Source organism: Equus asinus, chromosome 10 (assembly GCF_041296235.1).
Source record: "Equus asinus isolate D_3611 breed Donkey chromosome 10, EquAss-T2T_v2, whole genome shotgun sequence".
NCBI lineage: Eukaryota > Metazoa > Chordata > Mammalia > Perissodactyla > Equidae > Equus > Equus asinus.
The window spans coordinates 105,675,512-105,688,040 of NC_091799.1; positions in this window are offsets into that span (position 1 = coordinate 105,675,512).

Here is a 12,529-nt window from a genome sequence, read left to right on the forward strand (position 1 = left end):
TCTTTTCCAGAGCTGAAGCCAGCGTGATAAAGTGCTGCTCTTTCACCAGAAAGAATGTTTGCTTACTATTTCATCATCCCCCAGAGGCGCAGAGAAAGAAAATGAGCACATCAGTTGTCATTATGACAGGATAAAAATGGAGCCGTCATATTTCAATAACACAATGCGATGAGCAGCCCAACGAGTGATGAGTTATGGACTGGCTCGCTCACTCTCGACTATAAGTTAATATTATCTCCCCAGGATAATTAGAGTGGAGTTCAATTACTGACCGTGAATTGCCATGTGGGCCACACTGTGGGTTCTGACACAGCTTTTTACACATTTATCTTTTCACCTAACGTGCTAAATCTGCATCGCGGTGGTGATTAATCTTGCCTTGCCCCTTCCAGCCTGCACTATTCTTCTCGCATGGATTGGCTGGTCCCTGGAGTCCCCTTGAGCACAGTAGGAGTGGGTCTATTACACTGTGTTTTTCTGCCAATTTACGTTCCTCTTTGTGTTAGGTTATTGTGGTCACTTCTGAAGTTGGGTCAAATGAGCACTTCCCCAAAGGTCACATGCTGACGAATGTGGCCCTGCCCACCTACCCCTGGGCCGCCAGGGGTCGGATCTTTTCTATGCCGGTGCCTTTGTGAGCTGTACCCACAGAACTCCCATTGAAAGCCAGGGGCCCCTTTATTTCCACGGGGAGTGGCGAGGGAGACGAGGCTCGTTAATCTTTAGTGAGCTTGCAGAACAGCCCCCCAGCCTCCTTGAAGGCTCATTGTCGCTTCTTCCTCTTGGTGAGTAAGAACCCCATCCCGTCTGTTCAGGCATCCTCACGTGGGGAGCAGAGGGAGAGGAGCTGCGAATGATAATTAATGGGGTATTGTGTCAGCAAAGCCCCCAAACAGAAGGTTATTAAGTCACACAGACTTCCATTTGAAAGCCATGCATATATTCCAACTTGGGATTTGCAGGAGATAAAGAAATGAAAACTTTGAGTCTCAATATCTTAGAATGTTTTATTTTATTTGTTGTGAAATGCTAGGGTTCATGGCTACAATAATCGGAGCTTGATCCCTGTGGTTTTGGGGGACACCTGGGCTTCCAGCCCCCTGGATGTGAAGGAAAGGAGCCTGCAAACACAGCAGGAGCTCCTGAGAGCAGGAGGCCGGGGCCAGGCTCTGGGAGGGCTGGCGGCTGCTCTTAGACTTTCCTGCCGTGGCCACACAGCCTCTCAGGGGACGTTTCATCCACTTGTTTCCTCATGGCACATGTTCCATATGTTGTTTTGGGGGACCTGATTTTAGGGGAGAAAAAGGTGGGTCACAGCTACACATATGTCAAAACTAACACTGAAATGTTGTCGGCCCTTTTTTTTTTTGAGGAAGATTAGCCCTGAGCTAACATCTGTGGCCAATCCTCCTCTTTTTGCTGAGGAATACCGGCCTGAGCTAACATCGTGCCCATCTTCCTCTACTTTGTATGTGGGACGCCTACCACAGCATGGCTTGCCAAGCGGTGCCATGTCCACACCCAGGATCTGAACCAGCGAGCCCCAGGCCGTGGAAGCAGAACATGCACACTTAACCGCTGAGCCACCAGGCTGGCCCTGTTGTCAGCCTTTTATCTATAAGATTAACTTGTAGATTCCAGGAAAGCCTGAAGCCTTACTCTCATTCTGGACCCACGTGGGTCTGGGTTGAATCTCAGACCCTAAGCCTCATTGTTCCCATCCACAGAAAGCCCTGTAGCTGCCTTGTAGCTGTGGGCAGGTTGGTGGGACGCTGTGTGGGAAGGACTGAGCACTGGCCTGTCATGTGGTAAATGCTCAACTAACATGGGTGGTTGTGTTATTCCCATGGAGCCACTTATTTGCTGTGGATCCCTTTCACCCCTTGCAGACTAGGTCTTCCTATCAGTCAGAGTATTGAGATTACCTGAGTTATTTAGATATCTTAGGTTATTTATCTAAGAGCACCAATGTGCAGGATGGTTATTTTAATTCCAGAATATTTTGAAGAGCCCAGACTTGATTTGGTAAGTGTAAGATGTTATTTTAATAATCACAGCTGATATTTTTAAGTGAACATCTTTGTGGTTGCTTTTTATATTATAATGGAGGTTGTTGTTAAGCCGACGCCCCTTCCGGGAGCTCCCGGGATTACTCCTGCTCTCTTGTAATCCTTTCCTGGATCTCAGATGCAGGCCTGTGTGGTAGGTCGGACCCTGGGGTGCGAAACCACATCAGTTCTGTTGGCCTTGTGTGTCAGTACGATATAGGAGGTTGTTGGGTCTTTCTTTCCCAGTGGTAGTGGACAACCCTGGGGTGGGTGTTTACAAGGACTGAAGGGAGACATTAGAAAGAATGACCATTCTTCTCACAGCTGAGGGACGCGTGTTCTTCAAACATTCTCTCTTCATGTGAATGCCAAGACTGCGATGGCTGTCTGCTTGCTCCCTGTCTTTTTCACCTTATTGATTTCACAGAGAGCAGTGATGCCCACACCAGCAAGACACAAGCAGCCACCAAGCACAGGCCTGGCTTTGCAGGCAAAGGCTGAACATGCCTTACACAGACCCATCAGGGGCCCCCGAAAAGCCGCCAGCTCTTCTCCCGTGCGTCAAGACACTGCTCCAGTGTGAAATCTGTAAGCTAATGGGCAGCAAATATGCACAGGAAATTTAGTCATTGACCAAGAGATTGTAAGATTGCTTAAATCTGGTCACCATCTGGTCAGTACAGCCCAAGCCTCTGGCAGCCAAGTGGTGATTCTCAAATTTCTCTCCTTAGCGTTCCACGGTCTCATGTTCAGGCATCAGAGGTGATCCTTTCACTTAAGAAGCAAATGAACTAAAGTGGAAGTGTTTCCATCTAATTCTTTCTGGAAGCAGGGTTAAAAACAGAGTCATCTCCTAAAGCTCTCCCGTGGGATTCTTTTCTTTGCAAAATTACACACGGTATCAAACTATTTTGATGTGGAGAGGATGAAAGACCTGAGTAAGCACATTGCAAGTTGCAGGTGAAACACTCTAAGTACTGATGACAGCAATGACAGATGAGTGAAGGCAAAGAATCTTTCAAACTCAAAAAAGAAATTGCTTGGTTGACTTGACGTAAGCATGGGAGAGTTTAAATATGCAAGAAAGGAGAGGCAGGATGTGAGTTTTAGCCTACAGGAACTCCATGCATAAAAATGAAATGCGTGTCACAGCTGCTCCTCCAATGCTCGCTCATTTCCATTTGTCTTCCAATCATCAGATGAAATGAGAGCTGCATGTGGCTCGCTCTTCCTCTCCACTGTGCACGGCCTCACATGGATCCTGATACTTTGCATGATTGGAGCTACCTTTTCCCTCTCTCTGCGCCCTTCTCAAGAATAGACACAATTGGACATTTTCATTTTGAAATCCTTTCTCCAGGTGTGAGCCTGCTGCTGCTGCTTTGACCAAAGATGCAACCTTTTTCTTTTCCCTTCGTGGAGAACAACATCTGTTTTCATTCTAAAACCATGCTCATATCCCATCCCCTGAGCCGTCCCCGGGGTTCGCTTCAGCTGTACTTTGAGTTCTCTCTCAGCACATTTCCTTTCTGAAGCAATAATATAATATTTGTACTTTTTAACTTGAAACAGAAAAATTTCTTTTTTCACTCATGTGTTGTTGTGGTTTATGCTGGCAGCCAGACGGGTCGAGTGGCAAAGCAGACTTCTGGGAATCAGAATTTTTTGGACTCCAAAGGGACTCTTCACGTGGGGGCCATGCCAAGCAATCTCAGATTGTAGCTGAGCCCATGGACCCAGGCGTCATAATTCTCCAGCTGTGTCTGCGTAGGTTTGGTCTTTGCATCCAAGTGAGGACAAGAGCTCATGTGGCGCTTGGGCACCCAGTGTCTTCCAGTTGGTGGAGGAAGCAATCTTGAGAGAGATGACAGCTTTGTGTGACGTTTGACCTAAGCCTGACTAAGGATCTAAGCTATCTCGGGAGAGGAGCCAGCTCTGTGTGATGTTTGACCTAAGCCGCTGGGCCTTCCCCTGTCCCAATACCAGCATTATTTACCTTGTCCAGGTATTATCTGTGGACCTTACAGAACCAGGAGGAGAGTTACAGAAACGACAGGAAAAAGAAGAACAGAAAGAAAAACAAAATTCAGGTCAATGGAAATCAGGAGGAAGTGGGTGAGAACATTAGATACACAGCAAAGTGAGGGCGGTGCTGGAGAGACCTGTGTCTACTCAGATATTGTGGGGAACACAGGCATCCTGGTTGTATATTTTCCCTTGTGTGGGAGGAGTCCTGTCTCCAGCATCTCTGCAGAGCAGTGGGCAGGGTGAAGAACAGAATTGCAGCAGGTGAAATTAAAGTGGACAAGGCCACCTTGCTATTCCCAATCCCCATTCCCTTTCCTCTGGGTGCAGCTAGACTGCAGCACCCCCACGTGGGGCCCAGTGATTAGCTGTGACCTGTGGCTGAGTCTTGACCATCCCCCCATGGATGTAGACAGCCCAAGCCCCTCTAGGGCCAACCCTATTTCTCCTGCAAAATTGCACCAGCTCGCTCTCCCCTCTGCCTGCTGGATGCCCACACTCAGGCTCACCTTGGAAGCCATATGGTGGAGATGGCAGATGCTGCTAGCCTGGCCCTCTTATTGCATGGACAACTGCCCCACTGACACGCAGCTTCCAGATGGAATTTATGTGTGATAAATAAAGCTGTGCAGAATTAAGCCTCAGATCTATGATGCATCTAGAACTGCATTAATTAAAATAAGGAGCTCACACATCCTGCTGCCCAGAGGTCCTCCTGCTTCAAGGGCCTGTTCCCGGTATGGAGCCTTCGATTCTCAAAAAATATATGACATTTTGAAAACTTCTTTGGACAATTAATTTTAAGTTCATCATATCTCGGGTACCAAGTAAAGTATTTGAAGAGAAATAAAATGAAAACTAAATAATTAATGGCACAATTAGCAGAAACCATACCTCAACTCTCAACTAGATTTTGATAAAATCCTAGTTTTCATTTCCTCTCATTTTTTATTGAAATAGAAATATGCTTATTGAATGTTTTTTGTAAAACTAGACAGTATAGATTGTGTGCTAATTTTAAAACACACAAAATACTATGAATAGTATGGATGTATATACAAGTTGACAATTTCAGTAGCGTATTGAGGAAGATGAAGAGTAATGACACCAGTAACACCACTTAGGATGGTGGTGTCCTCTTGAGAGGGGGATGTGAGACCTGGATGAGGAGGCAGGTACAAAGTTTTACTGTGAGTGTAAACTTTGATGTTCATAGCAGCATCATTAAGGATAGTCAAGAGCTGGAAGCAACTCAACAGTCCACTGACAGGTGAGTGGATAAAAAATTTGGTATACACACACAATGGAATATTGTTCGGTCTTAAGAAGCAATGAAAATCTTATATATGCTACAACATGAATGAACCTTGAAAATATTATGCTAAGTGAAAGAAGCCAGACAGAAAAGGACAAATACTGTATGATTCCACCCATCCAAGGTCCTTGGAGTAGTCAAACTCATAGAGACAGAAAGCAGAACAGTAGCTGCCAGGGGCTGTGGGGTGGGGTGGGGGGATGGGAGTTAGTCTTCAATGAGCATGAAGTTTCAATTTTGCAAGATGACAAGAGTTCTGGAGCTGGATGGTGGTGATGATTGCACAATAGTGTGAATACACTTGAGGACATCAAATTGTATGCTTAAAAATTATTAAAAAGGTAGGTTTCATATTATTATTTTACTACAATAAATAAGGGAGATCTAAATGAAATAAGGCTAGTTATTACCATCTACGATATCTGGATGTCTGTAAATCTCATCATATCTTCTATGCTCTATAGTGTGTTTGGGGAGAATAAACAGAATTCACAAGAGAGTAGAACTCAGGGAAAATGCTGTGTCCTTCCAGACTCAGCTGTTGGGTCACTTCCCACCAGATCCTCCCCCTGCCTGTCTCGGCTGGACCCCCTGAGGACTCTCGCAGCAGGTTAGAGACCCCTGTCACCTGTCTTGTGATGATGTGCTTACTTGTCTCTTTCTTCTTTGTTCCTCGAGGACAGAGGTGTTGCTGTGTTTGTCTTCGTGTCCCGTTATTACTTTGGCATGATGACCTGCAGGTGGAAGGGCTCTAAGAAATGTCTATTGACTGCCCTAAGAAATAGAGAAGTAAACAATTCCATTTATATTACTTACACTAAAATTTCAGACTCTCCAAATTTGTATCCACACCTTCTTAAACACAGATGAGTCAGAGGCTTTTCCTCAGTCCGTGTCGTGTGTGTCTGTGTTGTATTGTTTTGGTGTGTCCACAGTGACTAAGGTGACTCCTGGATGCATTATTGTCACAGTGCGGATTGATTCAGGGAAGACTGAAGTCAAGTCTTCTCTTCTGCTCCTTGTACACCTGCATTGCCTTGTGTGTCTCCTCCCAGGGTGACCCTGCTTCATCTACATTGAGCCATCCCGCTGACTTCCCCAGGGTCATGGGCAGCTCCCAGAATGAGCTGTTGAATCCACACTCTCCACCCACTTTGACACTGGGCAGAATGGAAACAGCCGTAAGCCCCTAGAAGCACCAGTGGATTGAATAACACCCATAGGCCCTGAGCTGGGCATTCCCCATGAGGCCGGGTCTCCCGGGAACTCACTTGGAGCTGAAGGGGGCTCTCAGGTGGCCCGCTCTTTCTCCCACACCCCTCCAGTTCATCCAGAGTTTTCTTCTCTGCCTGATTCCTGTGGATGGCACAGCCCCACACTCTTCGGCAGGACCAAATTCAGACCTCTTTCTGTTCCCAAGCATCCTTTGCTGCCTTGTACAATGTTTGTTTCCCTGCCACTTCCAATTACGCAAATTCCATCTTTACTTGTCCCTGCACCGATTTGCATTTTGAACGTTCTTATATCTTCGAACACAATTAAGTCTGCAAAGACTTGCAAACACCTCAAAGTTAAGCACAGATATGGCAAATAAGCATGAACTTGCTGTCATGGGAAGTGACTGACATGCGGGGCCCGTTCTAAATGTTCCTTCCCATGTGACAAAGAGAACTTCCCAGGGGAATGTGGAAGACTCCATGGAATTACTTGTCTCCAGAACTGGAAAAGACTGCAGAAGGTGGAGAAACACTTTGCAAAAATAGCAAGCTGAATGTTAAAATTGCTACCTATACACAACCTTCTTTATTTTTGAAGAAGCTCGCTGTGTTGGGACATATTCTTTTCCTAATGCTTTGAAATTGAAACACACAAACACCGGGAGAAGGACGTCACTGAAGTTGTTAGAAAGGGACGCGTGATTTGGATACAATGAGAACTTCCTTGAAACTTTATCTGATAAAGTTTAGACATAATTTCCTACAGGTTCATTATTTTTCTTTTCCAGAATTGCCCAAGCTCTTTCTTCTGGTCTGGATTAGGTGCTGAACTACCGAAGGATTAGGAGGGAGGCTGTTCCAGAAGCAGGAAGTATTAGAAATCTCACCAAAAAATCTGCTTTGGTGCAATTCCCAGAAAGATTTTAGAGCCTGGAGAGGTTTATATAGTTGGCTGAGTTTGGGATAAACATCTCAAAAATGTTGGGCGTGTTTCCAAACTAACATGAAACTCGAGGTCCACCCATTTCACTAGTTATTAAGATAAAGAGAAATCCCCTGTTGAAATGGGATTACACAATTGGTAGTTCTTGCCATTGTTGAAACAGATCTACCCGCAAATTTCATGCCTTTCTTCTCTTCTAAGTCCAGCTGCTGGAAAAGAAAAAAACCTTCCTGCTTCCCCTGACAATTTGTTTTGTGTTGTCACTGCTGAGACAGCCGATGTTTGATGAAATCTGTGCAGAAAATCTGATCCTCCTTTTGAGTGGACAAGCTCAGGTAGGAGAAGTGGGCTTTTCTTATTAGAGTCTTTCTTACAAGACCTAGAAATGGGACAGAACATGTATATCAGGCAAGTGGTTATACTTCCTGATTTTAGACTCAAATGTATGGTAATCATGTGTGTTAACAGAAAAAAATAAAATAAAACAAGACATCGCAAGTGGGTTATGGATCATCTTTCCTTAAGATAGGAAGCGTGTAACGTTCCCCTGACTTCCATTTCCACCATCGAAGGCCAGGTGCACAGTGCTGTGGCCTCTAACCTCTGCCATTCTCAGGCTAACCTATCAGTCCCAAATCAACAGCATTAGCTGAAGGAAACCATGAGATGGGCAGCATTTAGAGTTCCTACTGAAAATCAGCATAGACTGTAAGAGCTTACTGGAACCCTAGAAGTTTTTCTAGCCCAACCCACTGATCCATGGGTCACTTCCTCCAACAGTTCCTGGATGAGGGGCCGACGCTGCTCTGGGCTCCCATGTGGGGCATGTTGTCCTATGACAGAACCCTATATCCTGTGGTTGTATGAGAAAGAGTCATATCAGTGGATGATGCTGAGAGCAGACCTTTGTCATCAAGTTAAGCACAGCGAATTCTTTTGAGAAAACTTGGCCTTTGTATGAATGAAATGGTCTGAAGTCTATGGTCACCTTTCCTGTTGGAGGAGAATTCTCGGCTCTGGGAGTCAGTCTTCTTTCCTCTCTGTCTCTGACTCTCTCCTTTTTGCTTTCTGTTTGCCCCAGGTATATGGTGTTGAGTCACTTGCTTTCCCCAGAGTGTGGCGTGACCAGCAGTGGGCCATGTAGCCCCATTTTATTGTTTTTCATTCTTTGGCAACAAAATATTTTCACTCAAGACTTAGTTCTACTCTGAACATGAACAATTTAAGACAACACATTTAAGAAAATCGAAAAAAAAAATTTGAATTGGTAAAGACCATATAGTTACCATGAATTTACAAAGTAAGGGATTCTGAATGTAGAAAACACAGAACTCCGACACAGGTGAGAGACACAGGGCATTTCCTGATGTTTTCATTCACTTTCCTGTACGTGAAAAATAACATTTCTGATAGAAAGGTTGAAAAAGAAGAAAATAGCCACAGTTCTGGAGTAAATCACACCATGACATTTGTGATTAAAACCTCCTAATTTCAATATGAACTATTATTAACCCAACAGGTGGTCAATGTTAATCAAATGAGTCATAAACTCAGCTCTCAAAATATGGCCAGATAAAAGTCAAATGATTAAAAAATGTGAAAATAAAGAAAGGAAGGAGCTAAGAAGAGCTAAGAACTAAGCTCTATAGATAAGTACTTGGAAGCCTGATTGGGTAAATCAGGTGGTGGGGATAATAGTCAATTAGGGAGACATTAAATCTACACTCAGGTACACAATCTTTAAAGGAAGTCACAAGTAGTTAAGACAATCCATTCCACAACAGGACTCATCTTTTCTTTCTCCCTCTTTATTCATTTATTGCTGAGTTTAGTTGATTTTATTCCCGCTAGGCTAAAATCTAGGCTACCATGATCTTCTCTTCTCTACTGCACCTACAGCAGTACCAACACCAAGCACTGGTTTCTCCTTATTTCCTCTGTGGCTTTGAAGGCAGAGTCCTCTTCACATCTTGGGCATCTTCTGCAACAAGTAGCTCAATAGTCAGTTCTCAGAGGGGCTGGATCAAGAACCGATAGTGTTCTGTCCAGGCAGAGAGCATTTATCGAGCAATAACTCCATTCCATGGTTAATGGCCACAGCCCACTCACTCACCTGCCTGAGCATCCCAGTGCTTGGCGGCACTTCTAGCCACGAGGCTGCTTCGCTACGGTGGTATGGCACATGTGAGAAGAGAATTCTCTTCTTCTATGTATCTGGGGAAGTATTTTTAATTCCATCTTGTTTGTTGATCTTCCCTCCCCCCAAAACTTCGAGAAAATGGGAATAATTAAGATTCCCAAAATAGGATTCACTCCAACAGCCATAAGTGAAAGACCACACGTCGTCAGTTATATTCGATGTGCTATTTGCTGCAGCAAGGGACCTCATATACCACAGGGAACTTGGAATGTCTCACAAGGGGGGTTGTTAGGGAAGGCTGTGCACAGGGTTTCATGGAACTGGAGTTACTTGCCAAGGAGTGGTCAGAATTTGTAAACCTGGAGGTTGCTGGAAAATTGCTGGTCTTATGTTAGAAAATGTTAAGTCACCGCAGAGTTACTTGTGGAGCATTCTGTGGTCCTGTCCTGGAGGACTGGGTCAAATGACACTCGTGTTAAAGAGTTGGAATTCAGATGATCCGTGATGGGTATTAAATTGTTTCACTAGAATTTATCTGTTTTGCAACTCATACTGCAGCCTCTTTTGAAAAGTTGTGGTTTCTGTTTCACTTCCCAGTTCCTGCATCACAGTCAATGTTTGGCAGTAGGGCCGTTTCTCACGTTATCACATCACATTTTTGATTCTCAGTCTGAATTTGAGTTGCTGATATGCCTTCTCTGAGTGGGCTCCCACAAAGGACTTCCCAAATTGAGACACTTCCATGAATCCTTACGCTTGCTTTCTCTCTTTAAGGTGGAAAGATCAAACTGATCACACCGGCTGCCCTTCACACGGGATTACGGGTTGTTCCTGGGAACATGCGGTTCTGTCCTTTGCAATGATATTAAGAATTCTTCTACAATGACTGCAGCTCCAAAATGCTAACCTATCATCGTGGGTATCTTGTGAAAGAATTCTTTTCCTGTGTTGACCACCAGCGCCACTTCTCTGTTATAGTGATCTGATGAGAAAAATACTTGTGATTTGCCCTGAAAGTTCAACATTCTACTCCGGGTCTTCTACTTAAAATTGTAACTTAGGAACATGAAAGTAATGTATATCTGCCAACTCAGAGTCTAATGTCAAAGTTTCTAAACTCTTATTCTGCTATATATACCTTGACTTTAGCTCTATTAGTCATACTAACCAGTATGATTGTACCTATCTATCAAACCCATCTGATTCATAATTTATACCCTGGTTAGAAAGATATTATTACAAAATTCAGGCTCTGCTAATATGGTAATATAGGTAGACAACCTACATTGTCATTTTTCTCAAAATCATTTTGATCTCAGCCAGACAAACAAGAAGCAGAAGCAGCTCCCGTCAAAGTAGGAGGGCTCAGACCCCTTCCCAACTCTGTGACGCGTGACGCAAAGGGACCACACTTTGTCAGCTCTTCAAACATTGTGTCCCTTAAAGAATCAGCTGTGCAGCCACCTCCCTTTTAGAATCAATACCACAGTTATTCCAGGGACATATTTTTAAGCAATATTCATTCTATTGATTTTCTCAACTCCTTATAACCAGGAACCACCCATGGTTGACTTACTAACAATAGTGTGTTGAATCTGTAACACAATGTGACTTTTAAGAATGGTCAGCATGGAGAAAGGATGTCCAGATTCAGGGAAAAGAGTGGCTGGAGATATAAAAAAATGGACCCGACCATCCTCCCACTGATAAACTGGTTCTACAGCAAGACCATGGGGTTCTGCTTATAGCCACCCAAGCCCCTCCTGACTTTTAATGAGGGTCTAGTTCGTTCTGGGTAATCAAAGCCTTTGTGGCCAAAACATACATCTAAACGTACATTGAGGCCCTTGCCACCATCAGAATCGGGGTGGTTGTAAAGTGTTCAGGGAAAAGAGACTTCTTTGCTTTGGAAATACCACATATAAGCACCGTGAGCTGCCATCAATTATGAAGACTTAGGCAGGATTGATCTCAATAATCAAGCCATCTCTTGATTTCACAGTTCACCAAGTGACTGGTATTGTCATATTTCAGAAAATTGAATTCAGTTTTATGAAACATATGTTTAAAAGCTGTACACTTTCAATAATTATGCTATAACATCCCTGTTTTTATGCAAAGCTAACTAGATATTGTCATATTAAAATAGCAAATCCAATTCATTTCTTATGAAACACATGTTTAAAAAAAATAAAAGGAACACTTTAATTATTTCAGGAGTGTTCAGGCCAGCTCACCAGCCGACTGGATATTGCATTTGTTTAAAACTCAATCATGCAAAATGAAGACTCGATTTGAAAAATTTTAATAAAGATAACCAGCCTATCATGATATCATTTGAATGCTAATCGGCACTCCCATTCAGTGGAGGGAGAGCAGTGTCAACTTCGCCGGAGGCTCTTTATTCCGCAATAAAAACATTTACATTCTAATGATTTTATTAAAGCGCTGGAGCTGTCAGCAGCCCCAGATGACTCCCTGGCAAACTGTATCAGTTATCAACTCATATTGCCTTTATCAAAACCACCCAGTGGTGAGCCCAGTGCCACAATGAGGTGTCTGCTGCTCACAGAGCTGGTATTTAATCATTTCTTCTCCAGCATTGTTCTGCTTACAGAGCATAAATAAGAGCTTCAAATAACCCCAGAGTGCTCCTGACAATGAAACAAAGTATGGGCCCTATTTATCTTTCTCGCATTCTTCAGGAACCGTTTTCTCCCACACCCACCCCCGCCTTTTATTTTGTTGTTGTTGCTGGCACTTAATTCTTTTTTTTTTAATTCACTACTCCTATCATCATTCAACAGCTCTGAATTTCTTCTTCACCACGAACAGCAGGGC